At 42.5% G+C, this 16,470-nt stretch overlaps 1 protein-coding gene and 1 long non-coding RNA gene across 4 annotated transcripts in view; one reads left to right on the top strand and one right to left on the bottom strand.

Moving 5' to 3' along the window:
• Positions 1–16,470, bottom strand: part of nedd4l (NEDD4 like E3 ubiquitin protein ligase) — a 485,500-nt gene that overhangs the window by 389,595 nt on the left and 79,435 nt on the right. The window lies entirely within an intron of this gene.
• The window catches only part of LOC122541747, a 28,888-nt gene that overhangs the window by 2,745 nt on the left and 9,673 nt on the right, over positions 1–16,470 (top strand). The window contains exon 2 of the long non-coding RNA XR_006309669.1: positions 11,240–11,333. This is a non-coding gene — a long non-coding RNA (uncharacterized LOC122541747). The remainder of the gene's footprint in view (positions 1–11,239; positions 11,334–16,470) is intronic.

The raw sequence follows: 16,470 nt of genomic DNA, 5'->3' as shown, positions 1-16,470 counted from the left end.
CCCAGCACCGATCCTTGTGGCACTCCACTGGTCACAGGCCTCCAGTCTGAAAAGCAACCCTCCTCCACCACCCTCTGTCTTCTACTTTTGAGCCAGTTCTGTATCCAAATGGCTAGTTCTCCTTGTAATCCATGAGATCTAACCTTGCTAACCAGTCTTCCATGGGGAACCTTGTTGAACGCCTTACTGAAGTCCATATAGATCACATCTACTGCTTTGCCCTCCTCAATCCTCTTTGTTACTTCTTCAAAAAACTCAATCAAGTTTGAGAGACATGATTTCCCTCGCACAAAGCCATGTTGACTATCCCTAATCAGTCCTCGACTTTCCAAATAAATGTACATCCTGTCCCTCAGGATTCCCTCCAACAACTTGCCCACCACTGAGGTCAGGCTCACCGGTCTATAATTCTCTGGCTTGTCTTTATCGCCCTTCTTAAACAGTAGCATCACGGTTGCCAACCTCCAGTCTTCCGGCACCTCACCTGTGACTATCGATGATACAAATATCTCAGCAAGACACCCAGCAATCACTTCTCTCACTTCCCACAAAGTTCTAGGGTACACCTGATCAGGTCCTGGGGATTTATCTACCTTTACCCGTTTCAAGACATTCAGCACTTCCTCCTCTGTAATCTGGACATTTTGCAAGACGTCACTATCTATTTCCCTACATTCCATATCCCTTTCCACAGTAAATACTGATGCGGCATACTCATTTAGTATCTCTCCCATTTTCTGCGGCTCCACACAAAGGCCACCTTGCTGATCTTAGACAGGCCCTATTCTCTCCCTAGTTACCCTTTTGTCCTTAATGTATTTTTAAAAACTCTTTTGATTCTCCTTCATTCTATTTGCCAAAGCTATCTCATGTCCCATTTTTACCTTCCTGATTTCCCTCTTGAGTATACTCCTACTTCCTTTATACTCTAAGGATTCACTCTATCTATCTTGTCTATGCCTGACATATGTTCCTTCTTTTTCTTAACCAAACTGTCAATTTCTTTAGTCATCCAGCAATCCCCACACCTACTAGCCTTTCCTTTCACCTAAACAGGAAAATACTTTCTCTGGATTCTCGTTATCTCATTTCTGAAGGCTTCCCATTTTCCAGCCGTCCCTTTACCTGCGAACATCTGCCCCCAATCAGCTTTCGAAAGTTCTTACCTAATCCCGTCAAAATTGGCCCTTCTCCAATTTAGAACTTCAACTTTTAGATCTGGTCTATCCTTTTCCATCATTATTTTAAAACGAATAGAATTATGGTCGCTGGCCCCAAAGTGCTCCTCCACTGACACTTCGGTCACTTCCTACCCTGCCTTCTTTCCCAAGAGTAGGTCACGTTTTGCACCTTCTCGAGTAGGTACAGCCACATACTGAATCAGAAAATTGTCTTGTACACACTAAACAAATTCCTCTCCATCTAAACCCTTAACACTATGGCAGTCCCAGTCTATGTTTGGAAAGTTAAAATCCCCTACCAAAACCACCCTATTTTTCTTACAGATAGCTGAGATCTCCTTACAAGTTTGTTTCTTAATTTCTCTCTGGCTATTAGGGGGTCTATAATACAATCCCAATAAGGTTATCATCCCTTTCTTATTTCTCAGTTCCACCCGAATAACTTGCCTGGATGTAATTTCGGGAATATCCTCCCTCAGCACAGCTGAGGGAGGATATTCCCGAAAATGCCACTCCCCCTCCTCTCTTGCCTCTCTTTCTATCCTTCCTGTAGCATTTGTATCCTGGAATATTAAGCTGCCAGTCCTGCCCATCTCTGAGCCATTGCTATGATATCCCAGTCCCATGTTCCTAACCATGCCCTGAGTTCATCTGCCTTCCCTGTTAGGCCCCTTGCATTGAAATAAATGCAGTTTACTGTCCCTGCCTGCCCTGACTGTTTGACTCGCTTCTGATCTCAACTGTACCAGAGTCAGATTGATCTCTTTCCTCATCTCCCTGGGTCCCACCCCCCCACCTTACTAGTCTAAATCCTCCCAAGCAATTCTAGCAAATTTACCTGCGTGTACCGAGGCACAGTGAAAAGCTTTGTCTTGCGAGCAGTACAGGCAGATCACACAGTTAAGTAGCATTGATAAGTAAATAATAGGTAAACGGTGGCAAAAATAAAAAACACAGGGACAGGCAAATGTTAAGGGTTTATGAGCCCATTCAGTATTCTAACAACAGTAGGGTAGAAACTGTTTTGAAACCAGCTAGTGTGTGTGTTCAGGCTTCTGTACCTTCCTGAAGAAGGGCTTATGCCCGAAACGTCGATTCTCCTGTCCCTTGGATGCTGCCTGATCTGCTGCGCTTTTCCAGCAACACATTTTCAGCTCTGATCTCCAGCATCTGCAGCCCTCACTTTCTCCTCTTCTGTACCTTCAACCAGATGGTAAGTTTGTAGAAAATCATTGCCAGGGTGGGATGGATCTTTAAGAATGCTGGCGGCCTTTCCTTGACAGCGGGCCTAGTAGGTGGATTTTATAGATGGGAGGTTGGCTCTTGGTGATTCGCCGGGCCGAGTTTACCACTCTCTGTAACTGTCTCTGATCTTGAATGGTACGGTTGTCATACCAGTAGCGATACATCCAGACAGAATGCTGTCAGTGGCATACCTATAAAAGTTGGCAAGGGTATTTGCCGTCATGCCAAATCTCCTCAGCTGCTTGAGGAAGAAGAGAGGTTGTGGCCTTTGTAATAACAGATGCTACAAAGATCATTTTTGATCTTCACTAAACGAGGTACCAGAGATTAGAAACATTCCACCATTATTCAAAAAGGCTAAGAGGGATAAGTCAACTAATAATTTTCGGCCTAATTTTAGCTCAGTGGTGGGAAAAATATTATAATCAATATTGACAGCTAGGGTTAACTGTTACTTGGAGAGTCATGAATTAATCTGAGATAGTCAGCATGCTTTTGTTAAAGAAACGCTGTTTCTTATTTTAATTGAATTTTTTGATGAAGTAACAAGGAAATTGGTGCAAGTCATGCAGTGAATATTGCCTACATGGATCGACTGAATGGCCTGTTTCTGTGATGCAAGTTCTATTTATCATTCTAATGGTGTCGGGAGGTTCAACCAAAGGACATTGGCTGGTTATTCGGAGAGAAATGCTGTGCTGGAATATAGGTAAAAAGCACAGGACCTGCACTAGGGAAGAGAATTGATGTACGCACGACGAACTGCATGTCCTCCTTCTGAGCTCTAACAACTTTGAAATTCTGTGAATTCCCTTATCAAGTGCAATGGACAGTTGACTTAGTTATAACACATCCAGAAATCTGAGCCTTTCCCCATGTCTCTCCATGGCTTTCAAAACCCTTACCATTTTTCAGTGGTCCAAGTCTTCATCCTACTGCTATGCACCAACTTCTCACTTTAAGTTTTATAGAAGTTTAAGTGTACTCAGATGTGATTTAAGGACAATGTGCACACTAGTTAGGAATAAATAGCTGGCTGAGACATGCATTATTTATTCTTCTGACTTCAACCTACTGTGCATTTCTTGCGAACACCCATCAGTGACAAAATCTTTGAATTGTCAATGTATCTCTTTAGGAATCACCCATCTCCAAAAAACACTCAAAGAATTACTTAAATAAAAATAGGGATTGCAAAGTCTGGCAACAAGAAACAGCATTTCCTTGTTATAAACCCATCACAAGTTTTAATCAAGCCCTTCTGATACTAACAAGAGATGAACAATGTCCATGATGGATGGCATAATCCTTGAAGTTAAAGCACCACGTAATCTGAACTGCCTTGCAGCTGTGAAGAGGCACCCAGATACCAAAATGGGATTAGGATAAGAAATTGTAGTTATCTGGAGGGACTAGGGAAACTAGTCTTATGGCAGAGAAAATTGAGGAAAGATGGAGATGTTCAATATGGAGAGGTTTTGATGGAGGGGTAATTGCTTCAGCTGACATGATGTTCGGACCAAAGCATAGGCTGAAGATCACAGAAATTAAACAAAATTAAAGGGGAAAATGAGAGAATTTATGTCTTACATGACAAATTATGATTTGGAGAAAGTGAGGACTGCAGATGTTTGTGATCAGAGTTGAAAACTGTGATCCTGGAAAAGTACAGCCAGTCAGGCAGCATCGGAGGAGCAGGAGAGTCAAATTTCAAGCATAAACTCTTCATCAGGAATGAAGAAGAGCTTCCTGATGAAGAGCATATGTTCGAAACGTTGACTCTCCTGATCCTCGGATGCTGCCTGACAAGTTATGATTTGAAATCTCGTACCCTATTAGTGGAGTCATGGAGATGTACAGCACGGAAACAGAACCTTCGGTCCAACTTGTCCATGCCGACCAGATATCCTAACCTAATCTACTCCCATTTGCCAGCACTTGGCCCAAATCCCTCTCAACCCTTTCTATTTGTATATCTATTCAGATGCCTTTTAAATGTTGTAATTGGACCAGCCTCCCCCACTTCCTCTGGCAGCTCATTCCATACAAACACCACCCTGTGTGAAAAAATTGCCCCTTAGGTCCCTTTTATATCATTTCCCCCTCAGCCTAAACCAATGCCCTCTAGTTCTGGACACCTCCACCTCAGGAAAAAGACATGCCCCACATTATTCTATAAACCTGTATAAAGTCACCCCTCAGTCTCTGATGATCCAGGGAAAACAACCCCAGCCTATTCAGCCTCTCTTTATAACTGAAATCCCCCAACTCTGGCATTATTCTTGTTAACCTTTTCTGACCCCTTTCAAGTTTCATAACATCCTTCTGACAGGAAGAGACCAGAATTGCACACAATATTCCAGAAATGGCCTGTAAAGCCGCAACATGACATCCCAACTCCTATACTCAGTGCTCTGACCAATAAAGGAAAGCATACCAAACACCTTCTTCACTATCTTATCTACTTGCAACTCTGCTTTCAAGGAAAGAATGAACCTGCACTCCAAGGTCTCTTTGTTCAGCAACACTCTTCAGGACCTTACCATTAAGTGTATGACTCCTGCTAAGATTTGCTTTTCAAAAGTGCAGCACCTTGCATTTATCTAAATTAAACTCCATCTGCCAATTCTTAGGATTTTGATCAAATGAGCCAATGGCATGTTGCAGTCTGGGGTAACCCTCTTTGCTGTCCACCAATTTTGGTGTCATCTGCAAACTTACTAACTGTACTTCTTATGCCTGCATCCAAATCATTTATATAAATGACAAAAAGTATTGGACTCAGCCCCGATCCTTGTGGCACACCACTGGTCACAGGCCTCCAGTCTGAAAAGCAACCCTCCACTACCACCCTGTGTCTTCGACCTTTGAGCCAATTCTGTATCCAAATGGCTACTTCTCCCTGTATTCCGTGAGATTTAACCTAGCTAACCAATCTGCCATGAGGAACCTTGTCAAATGCCTTATTGCAGTCAGTACTTGGAAAGGAGAAATTCATAGGGTTAAAGGAGGAACAGCAGAGGAGTGAGACTGATGGTAAGCTTTTTCAAAGAGCTGACAAATACATTCTGCTTTTACACTTCAACAATGCAGTACCCAATGAACCAACCCGTATTTTTGCTCAACTAATCTTTCAAAACAAAAAGCAAAAGAAAATAGACCCCAAGAGGGCACTGTGGTGCAATGGCAGTGTCCCTGGACCAAGAGTTCCTGTTTCAGAGGGGTGTAATAACATTTCTGAACAGGTTGATTAGGAAAAATAGGTTCAATAAAAAAAAGCAAAGTTTAAGAAAAAGCAAACCCAAGAGGTTTGCTGTAGCAGAGTGGTAGTATTCCTACTTCTGAGCCAGAGGCACTGGTTAAAGTCCCACCTGCTCCAGAGGTGTATAACAGCATCTCTGAACAGGCTGCTTAGAAGAATACGTTTTTAAAAAAGTACCTCTGTGGCACAGTGACAGTGTCTCTACCTCTGAACCAGGAAGCTCGGTCTCAATTCCCACCTGTTCTCTAAACAGGTTGATTAGGGAAAAAAAAAGCAGGCCCAACTTGAAAATACATTCAGCACACAGGTGATTAACTAATAGTGGTTCCCAATTTTAAAAAAAGCATAGTGATTTGGTTGTGGAAAAACTGTTTGGTTGTGTGTGATAGCACTTCCAGATGTAGAAAACATAAAGCAGACCCAGGGAGGAGTCTGCAGAACCATCTATCCAGGGCTAGGACTCGCCTACGTGCACCAGGAACAGTGGCTCTGTTTTGGTATTCAACAATAAACAATGTTCCTTTCCAATCGGGCTTTCTGAGTTATTACAAATACATTAACCAAATATTCAGACCCTCGATATATATCTTCACTTGATAGCCATGTGTGCACAGTTCCAGCAGGGGCCACTGGACAGCCATCAACATTAACGCATTACCTGATGTGCCTCTTCCTAACTCTTATGACAGGGAAGCTATTTGGTCCCACTTAGGAGAGGAACAAAAAAAAACTTTGTATTTTTAATACTTCTCGACGTGCAAAGTCAACACAAACACATTTAAAGCTAATTGTGCTGAAATACTCTCAGAGGACATCTGGTCAAATCTAAAAGAGCATGCAAAACCTTAGCCCTCAACTCGTCTCAGGACGATGCAGTACTAGCAAACTATGTTGGCATAATATCGTGCAATATTTACTATAAGCTAAACTACAATACTGGCATGGAGACACACCACACTCGGTTTCAACCAATGGTGCTGAGGGTTTCCCATTTATTAACAACAATACTTTCCATTTGATGCATGTTTTGAGTCAATGAAATGGTTGCCAAAATGTGCATGGAATCTGTCAGTATTTTAGAACTGGAATTTTGTCACCAAATCTCAATAAAGGGGAATAGCCAATATGAATTACAAAGACAAAGTTATGGAGATCAACTGACAATGAAGAAGGTACAAATTCTTTGATTCTCTTGATGACCCCGAAAAAAATTTGCCTATCAAGACTTGAATATACACAATGCTCTCGGATAGATAGTACACAAAATAGGAGCAAGGGTGGACCCTTAAATAGCTTTCTATTTAAACAGTATTCACTAAGGTCTGATCTTTTATCTCCATCAGATTTTCCCACCTGGCCCCATCTATCTTTATCCATCTGTAATCCACAAGATCAATTGACCTCAGCACTGAATATACTAAATAGCTGAAAATCGTCTGCTCTATGATAGATAATTGTCAAAATTCATAATCCTGAAGGTAAATTCCTTATTTCAGTTGAGTTGGTTGATCTCATCCTGAGACTATGACTCAGAGTTCCATATTCGAGGGAAAACAAGCTTCTCGGCATTTATCCATAAGACCATAAGATTTCTGGGCATAATTAGACCATTCAGCCCACTGAATCAGCCATGGTCGAATGGCAGAGCAGATAGGTTTCTCCTGCCTGTAAACACTGATCTCCTTACTAACCAGGAGCTTACCTGTCTGTCTTGGGTTCCACAGCATTCTGCAGCCACAAATTCCACAGACTCACCACCCTCTGTGGGTGAATAATTTCTTCCTCATCTCAGTTCTGAAGGGTCATCCCTTCACTCGGAGACTGTGCCTTCGGCTCCTAGCCACTCCTAATAGTGTAAACATCTTCTCCACATCAACTCTTATCCAGGCCTCTCAATATTTGATAAGTTTCAATCAGATCTCCGACTCTCACCCTCACCAACCCACCCATCCTTCCAAACTGAGAGCAGACCCAGAGTCCTCAACTGCTTCTAATGACAAGCCCTTCATCTCCTGATTATTCTTGTAAGCCTCGCCTGGACCCCCTCAAAGGCCAGTACATTCTTTCTTAGATACAGACCCCAAATGTTAGTGTTTTACAAGAGCTTGACCGCTCAGAATCCAGACCCAGTGGGCTCAATCCTGCCCCTTAATTCCTTCACCCCTGGAATTAATCAAGGAAACCTTCTTTGCACATCCTCCACAAACATCACAACAAGAAAAAAGTAACAAGAAAAAAGTAACAAGAGTAGGCCACTCAGCCCTTTGAGCTTGCTCCACCTTTCATTAAGATCATGGTTAATTTTTAACCTCAACTTTATATTGCCCCCAATAATCTTCCATACTCATTGTAGTCAAGAATCTAGGTTTTATTCCTGATGAAGGGCTTTTGCCCGAAACGTCGATTTTACTGCTTCTCAGATGCTGCTTGAACTGCTGTGCTCTTCCAGCACCACTAATCCAGAAACCAGTAGTCAAGAATCGATCTACCTCGGCCTTAAAAATATTTAAAATTCTGCATCCATTTCCCTTCCAGGAATGGAAGCCTCAACACTCAAAAAAAAAAACTGCTTCCTTGTCTCTGGCTTAAATAGGCAACCTCTTATTTTTAAATTATGAATCCCTAGTTTTAGATTTGCCTAGAAATGGATATATCCTTTCCACATCCCCTCAGGATATCAGATGCCTCAAGTAAGGCACCTCCAACTCTACTAACCTCCAGATGTCGGGGTAGCACAAGGGCTCAGTGGTTAGCACTGCTGCCTCACAGCACCAGGGACCCAGGTTCGATTTCAGTCTCGGGTGATTGTGCAGACTCCACACAGACATTCTCCTCGTGTCGGCGTGGGGTCCTCTGGTTTCCTCCTACATTCCAAAGGATGTTCAGGGATGCTTAGATTAGGTGCATTAGCCAGGGGTAGTGTAAAGTAATAGTGCGGGGGAATGGGTCTGAGTGGGTTGCTCTTTGGAGAGTCACTGTGGATTTGTTGGGCCAAAGGGCCTGTTTCTACACTGTAGGGGTTTTATGATTCTATGATACAGGTCTAGTCAGTTGAGCCTTTCATCAGTAAGCAATATGATCATTCCAGGTATTAGTCTAGTAAACCTTCTGTGAACTGGTTCCTTCCAGAAGTTTAAATGGGAGGTGATTGACTCACAGTATTGTCACTAAATATTAATCCAGAGATGCAGGTAATGTTCCAGGGACCAGGGTTTAAATCCTCCATGGCAGATGGTGGAACATGAATTGAAATAAAGAAAAGATGGAATTAAAAGACTAGTGATGACCAGGAAAATGTTGTCAATTATCTTAAAAATCCATCTGGTTTATTAAATGTCCACGAGGAAAGGAACTGCCATCCTTACCTGGTTTGGCCAATAGGTGACTCCAGGCACCCAGCAATGTTGATGCCTAATTGCCCAGAGGTCAATTAAGCATGGGCAATAAATGCTGGCCTAGCCAGCAGTGCCTTAACCATGCAAATAAATGTTACAAAGGTCAGGTGACCAGTACTGTACACAGCACGCCAGGTGCCGTTTCACCAATGTTCTGTTACAATGAAGCACAATCACTTGCATTCAATTCCCCTTGCATTAAACCATTATATTCTATTAGTCTTCTGGTTTACTTTCTCTAAGGCAAGCTTCCTTTGATAAAGAAATGAAAACTGGACACAACACTCCAGATGCACTGTGTCACCAAAGCTCAGAAAGTTCCAGAGTCCACCAAAATCAAGTGTGGGAAACTTAAAATGATTAAACTAGTCATCATGGAGAAATGGAAATTGAAATCTCAAGTCCCCTTGACCCAAAAGGTCTATATCATAGTGGTCTGAAAGAAGTGGCTGCAACAGTCATGGGATACTAGGTGCCATCTTACAAAATTTCTTCTCTTCTGGAATGGTCCCAACAGATTAGAAGCTAGCAAATGTACCTTTCCTGTTCATGAAAGGAAAGAAAGTGGAGGAGGGAACAGAGAAGTCGTGGTCAATAAACCTGACACCAGTCATTGCAACAAATGTTGGAATCCATGATATAAGTAGTGACAAAGGACAGGGTCCTTTCATTTCTTTGTGTCTGGACAGAGTCAGTACTGTTTTATGAAATGGAAATTGTCTTTTGCAAATCTATTACAAGTTTTTTTTGATATATCACGGACTAGAGAGAAAAAAAAGGATAAATTGGTAAATATGGTACACTCACTTCTTGTTATCCTCAGATTTGCTACCTACAAATCCGCATACTGGTGAGATCAAACCCAGACACCATCTTATTTTTCATCAACTCATCTGGTCTGATTGCACAATCCTTCGCAGTAGATAAGACAGTATAGGAGCGGTATCCACGTTACTTTGTCATCCACAGGAACTCCTTCGATTATGTAAATAATGAGAATTTGGTGTATATTGAAGTTTTCAAATCAGGATAATGTAGTTAACAAGGCATATGGGATACTTACCTTCATTAACTGAGGCATTATTTTAAGAGCAGGGACGTCATGTTGGAACTGTATAAAATGTTGAGTAGGAGTTTTGCTGAACAAAGAGACATTGGAGTGCAGGTTCATAGCTCCTTGAAAGTGGAGTTGCAGGTAGATAGGATAGTGAAGGCGGTGTTTGGTATGCTTTCCTTTATCCGTCAGAGGATTGAGTACAGGAGTTTGGAGGTCATGTTGCGGCTGTATAGGACATTGGCCAGGCTGCTGTTGGAATATTGCGTGCAATTCTGGTCTCCTTCCTAACGGAAAGATGTTGTGAAACTTGAAAGGGTTCAGAAAAGATTTACAAGGATGTTGCCAGGATTGGAGGATTTGAATTATAGGGAGAGGCTGAACAGGCTGGGGCTGTTTTCCCTGAAGCAACAGAGGCTGAGGGGTAACCTTATAGAGGTTTACAAAATTATGAGGGGCATGAATGGGGTTAATAGAAAGTCTTTTCCCTGGGGTGGGGGAATCCAGAACTAGAGGGCATGGGCTTAGGGTGAGAGGGGAAAGATATAAAAGAGACTTAATGGGCGAAGGGCCTGTTTCCATGCTGTACATCTCTATGACTCTGTGACACAGCTGGAGTATTGTATGCAGCTCTGGAATTCACTGTATAGGAAGGACAGAGTCCAGACGGTGTGCAGAGATTTCTAGAATATTGCCTGGGCTGGAAAGGTTTAGTCACTGAGAGAGAATGAATAGACTAGAGTTATTTTCTGAAAAGCAGCTTAAACAGAGTGCACACATTTGAGATGTATAAAGTCATGAGACGCATAACACGGTAGACAGGAGGAAACTGTTTGCCTTGGTGAAGAGATTAATGCCCAGGTGAAAAAGATTTAAGGGAAGGGGTAGGAGTTTTAGAGGGGATGTGGGAAAGAGTTTTTCATCCCAAGGGTACTGAGAACGTGGAAACCACTGCCTCTTATGGTGGTAAAAGTAGGAAGCCTCCTAACATTTAAGAAGTATTTGGATGCACATTTGTGATGCCAAGGGATGCAAGGTGTTGGGCCAAGTGATGAAAAATGACATTAGAATAGTTACATCGGGTTTTTTTTGACTGGCACAGATTCGTTGGACTGAAGGGCCTCATTCTGTGCTGTAGACCTTTACGACTCTTAAGCAAAATTGGCCAAGATGGGGAGCAGCATTACGGGAAAAAGGTGAGACAAATACTCTGAAGTTATGAGTTCAAATCCTACCATAGCTGCTTAAATGCTATGAATAACAATTTGGAACAAAGAAACTAATCTCAATGATAATGAAGAAACTACCAGACTGTCATCAGTGTCTGAATCACTGATATTTTTCAAAGAAAAAAAGTCTTCCACCTAGAAGGGTTAAGAGGGATATGGACCAAATGCTGGAAAATGGGACTAGATTAATTAGAGATATCTGGTCGGCATTGACAAGTTGGACTGAGGGGCATGTTTCTATGCTGCACATCTCTCGGACTGTAACTGATCTAATCTACATGTGACTCCAGACCCACATGAATATGGTTGCCTTTGAAATAGATTACTCTTTGCTACCTTCTTCCCAGCCATGTGCACCCCCCCCCCCCCAACCTTACCCCCAATTTATCTCTCCACCCTGGAGGCTCCCTGCCTCCATTCCCGATGAAGGACTTTTGTCCAAAATGTCGATTTTCCTGCTCCTCGGATGCTGCCTGACCTGCTGTGCTTTTCCACCACCACTTTGATCTAAACTCTGGTTTCCAGCATCTGCAGTCCTCACTTTTGCCTTTGAAATAGGTTAGTAAAGCATTCAATTGTATTAAGGCACTTGAAACAAGAAAAGGACAAGCCATTTAGCTTGAACTGGGCACTAGAAAGACAAAGACAGAACTTGCCTAACTGGTCCCGCAAAGTTCCCCTCACTAATATGCAAGGACTTGGAGCAACATTTGGGAAGGTAACCCACAGACTAGTCAAGCAACAGCCTCACAAACAAGTCAAATCTTACTGGCATACAACCCAGACACTTCCCTCACCATTCGCGGACATGCCCTGTTCTACTGACAGGAAGGAGATGTGAACAACATTCTAACTGGTCCCGCAAAGTTCCCCTCACTAATATGCTGGGACATAATTTTACACCACAGAAGGTAACCCACAGACTAGTCAAGCAACAGCCTCACAAATAAGTCAAATCTTACTGGCATACAACCCAGACACTTCCCTCACCATCGGCGGACATGCCCTGTTCTACTGACAGGAAGGAGATGTGAACAACATTATATCTAAGGGAAGGAGTGAGCCTTGAAATTGTTGATATTGACTCCAGATCCATGAAGTGTTACGTCAAATGTCAGCATGAAACCAGTTGCTGACCATGAGCTCAGGAATCATGTTGAATGCTCCTTGGAAGAATCACTGAGAATAGCAAAGGCACAGAATGTACTTCCATTGGGGACTTCGATGTCCCGCACCAAGAGGGGCTCAGTAAAACCATGACTGAGCAACTTGGTAAGGACTGAAAGGCATACTGTCAGATTGGACAGAACGCCCCTGGTGCTCACCTTCCACCCTACCAAGCTTCGCATAAACCAAATCATCCGCCGACATTTCCGCCACCTCCAAACGAATCCCACCACCAGAGATATATTTCTCTCCCAACCCCTTTCCGCCTTCCACAAAGATCATTCCCTCCGTGACTACCTGGTCAGGTCCACGCCCCCCTACAACCCACCCTCCATCCTGGCACCTTCCCCTACCACTGCAGGAATTGCAAAACCTGCACCCACACCTCCTCCCAAGGCCCCAAAGGAGCCTTCCACATCCAAAGTTTTACCTGCATATCCACCAATATCATTTATTGCAGCCATTGCTCCCGATGCGGTCTCCTCTACACTGGGGAGACTGGACGCCTCCTGGCAGAGCGCTTTAGGGAACATCTCTGGGACACCCGCACCAATCAAGCACACCGCCATGTGGTCCAACATTTCAACTCCCCCTCCCATCTGCCGAGGACATGGAGGTCTTGGGCCTCCTTCACCACCGCTCCCTCACCACCAGATGCCTGGAGGAAGAACGCCTCAACTTCCACCTCGGAACACTTCAAGCTCTCTGCCTGTATTCCTGATGAAGGGCTTTTGCCCAAAACGTCGATTTTACTGCTCCTCAGATGCTGCCTGAACTGCTGTGCTTTTCCAGTACCAGTCTTACCTCAACTGTCAGATTGGGCCTAAACCCGGAAGTGAAAACATCAACAAAAAGACTTGATTCTCGAAGAGAGATCTGCTCGGCAAGAATGAGCAACCACATAGCTCTTGTGAAAGCAAAGTCCCATCATCAATTGAGGGCACTTCATTGAGGAGTGACATTCCTAAAAAGATGAGACGTTAACGTGGTGAAGCAACAACACTGCATTTGATGCATGCTTAGCTCTGTCAATGGCATGATGCACCTACTGACAAGTATTCCCACAACCAATCAGAATAATATGCTGCAGTTCTGCTAGGTTCACTTGTGAATGGTAATAGACAATTTCACAAATAAACAGAAAACACGGCTCAACAAACATCACCATCTCTAATTGTCCTTGCCAAGTCTTCTTGACTTGTTGAGCACGAGAGATTTCTTGTCTCATTACACACTTTTTTTGAAGGTAAACCAGTTTCATTCAATTTAGCATCTTAAGGCAATGAGCCTTGAGCTTTTCTGGCCTCCAAAGTAGTTACACAGTAGTTTTAAGTAAGCATGCAAAGTTACATACAGACACATTATTACAGATTGCTCCAGTACACAATATACAATGTCACCAACCTTATGAAAAGAATACTTTTTCTCAACTAACTTGATCACTGCAACAAAATTTGCAAACTTAGCCAATGTTTGATCACTATGTAGTGGGGAAAAACCTAACATTAAAACAGTTGAGAGAATAAAGTGGCAAAGAACAAATGAAACTAAATTAAAGAAAAATGATTAAGTATTAAAGGAAAATTAAAATTTCATGTGCTCAAGATGATTCAAAATATTTAGTTGTCATGTAGGGAAGTACATCTGTTAATTTATACACAAGATTCCATATTATCACAGTGAGAAATAATGTTTCAGTGATATAAGTGGAGGGATCAATCTCATGCTACTTGAATAGCACCATGGCTCTTCATAACCTGCTGAGCTAACTGAGCTAACAAGACAACTGTAGATGCTGGAGATCTTACAACAGATAAAATGGAATCTGCTGGAGAAACTCAGCATGTCTGGCAACATCTGTAGAGAGAAAAAAAAAGTGTTACTGTTTCAGTCCAGTTACCCTTGTTCAGAACAACTCAAAATATTTCTCATCACAGAGATTGGCAGACGTGATTTGTCTAGCAATTCCCATTCTGAAGGTGAAGAATGTCTGCAGTTCATGCTTCATGCAACAGAAAATCACCAGTAGTGCAGAATCTTCAGGCAGACTCTGTGCTTACGTTTCTCAAGTGGACTTAACCAGAGAAGTAGCAGCAAGGCATTCTGTATTAGACAGTGGCAAGCCATTGATTAGTACCAGCATTTTGCGCATTTAAATGTAAAAGAAACATGAGTTTGTTCACTGGTCTGCATGACCAAATACCGCAGATAAGAGTCAAAGCAAATTTGTTTTCCAACTTGAACGAGGAGCAAAAGTTTGTACCCAGCCTCTCTCAGATTACCATAAAACCTCCTGTATTTCTTTCTCCCTATACATCATTTAGAATTGTAAAGTTAACATCTCAGCATAAATTGTAGATACTGAACTTAAATTTGTGAACGGCATTTGTCAAAAAAGCTACATTTTATGCAATCATCAGAAGACATTATCCAAACTCCTACTTAAGTTCAAGAGCAGATGCCAACACAAGATGACAAATTAGAAATTGTATTGTTGCTTTTACAGTCACAACCTATAATTCTAAAGCTCAAGATCAAAAATACAACACCGATAAATGTTCAGCCATTGATAAAGTTAAAAATCACAACACCAGGTTCTAGCCCAACAGGTTTATTTGGAAGTATGAGCTTTCAGAACGCTACTTCTTCATTATGTAACGCGTGGGGAAGGATCATAAGACACAGAATTTGTAGCAAAAGATGTCATGCAATTAAAATGATATATTGAACAAATCTAGATTGCCGTTCAGTTTTTCATCTTTTAAAATGGGTTGTAGGTTTCAGTTCATTAATATGTAAATCCCAGAACTTCTTTTCAGTCACAGTCTCTAGACAACTTAAGGTTCTATAAAGAAAGGTGACATCTCAGCTCAGACAATTGTATTCAAGGTGTGAGGTTAGAATCTGTCTGTATCCCAAACATGCGTCAGACAGGTACTAATTCCGAGACAGGGAGACAGGGAGAGCAAACGAGAGACAAACAGCGCGAAATAGCGTAGTGTGATCACCTATAGTGTGACTAAACCAGAGGTCCTGGTGGATTCCATCCTCATGGGTACTGGAATTGGCTATCAGCCTCTGCTCGGCCACTCTGTGTTGCTGCATATCCCAAAGTCCTCCTTGGAGGATGGTCGCCCAAAGATCCGAGGGCAAATGGCCCTGACCGCTGCAGTGTTCCCCGACTAGTAGGGAATATCCCTGTCTGACAATTGTTGTGCAATGACCATTCATCCGTTGCCATAGTTTCTGCTTGGTCTCACCAATGTACTATGTCTCCGGGCATCCCATCCCGCAGCATATTAGATGGACAATGTTGGCCAAGTCACATGAGTACCTGTCATATACTCTGAAAGCTAGTACTTCCAAATAAACCTGTTGTTAGCCTATAACCTGGTGTTGCAATTTTTAAACTTTGTCCATGCCACTCCAATACCGGCACCTCCACATCATGGCAGCCATTGATAAACCTGAGTTCCGTGCTTCACATCCAGGTGTAATGTAAATGCAATCAGCAACAAAGGATGCACAATAATCCTTAAATTAAACCAAAAACTACGGATTCTGGTGATTCAAAACAAAAATTGCTGGAGAAACTAAGGACGCTTGATATCAGTGAAGAGAGAACACCATTAACATTGAGTTTGGTGACCCTTCTTCTGAATGCAAGAGAGCGGGAGGGAGACAAGGGAGAGAAATGTGGGCAGACAAAGGGATTAATGATACAAAGCCAGGGGAAAAGAGAAGCTGGATAGATGATAATGGGGACCGTGGAGTGTTCCACTCAAGCTCAGCACAGGCTGGAAAAATAACACCTCATCTTTTGTTTGGGGACCTGATAGCCTTCCGAATTCTATAAAATTGTTAAACTCAATATTGAAGGAGGAAGACCTCTTTCCATCTCTATTACCCATCTCCATAGCTCAGGTCCTAATATGAA

Source organism: Chiloscyllium plagiosum, chromosome 1, assembly GCF_004010195.1.
Source record: "Chiloscyllium plagiosum isolate BGI_BamShark_2017 chromosome 1, ASM401019v2, whole genome shotgun sequence".
NCBI lineage: Eukaryota > Metazoa > Chordata > Chondrichthyes > Orectolobiformes > Hemiscylliidae > Chiloscyllium > Chiloscyllium plagiosum.
The sequence above is the reverse complement of the archived record's forward strand: the minus strand, read 5'-3'. Positions and strand labels throughout refer to the sequence as shown.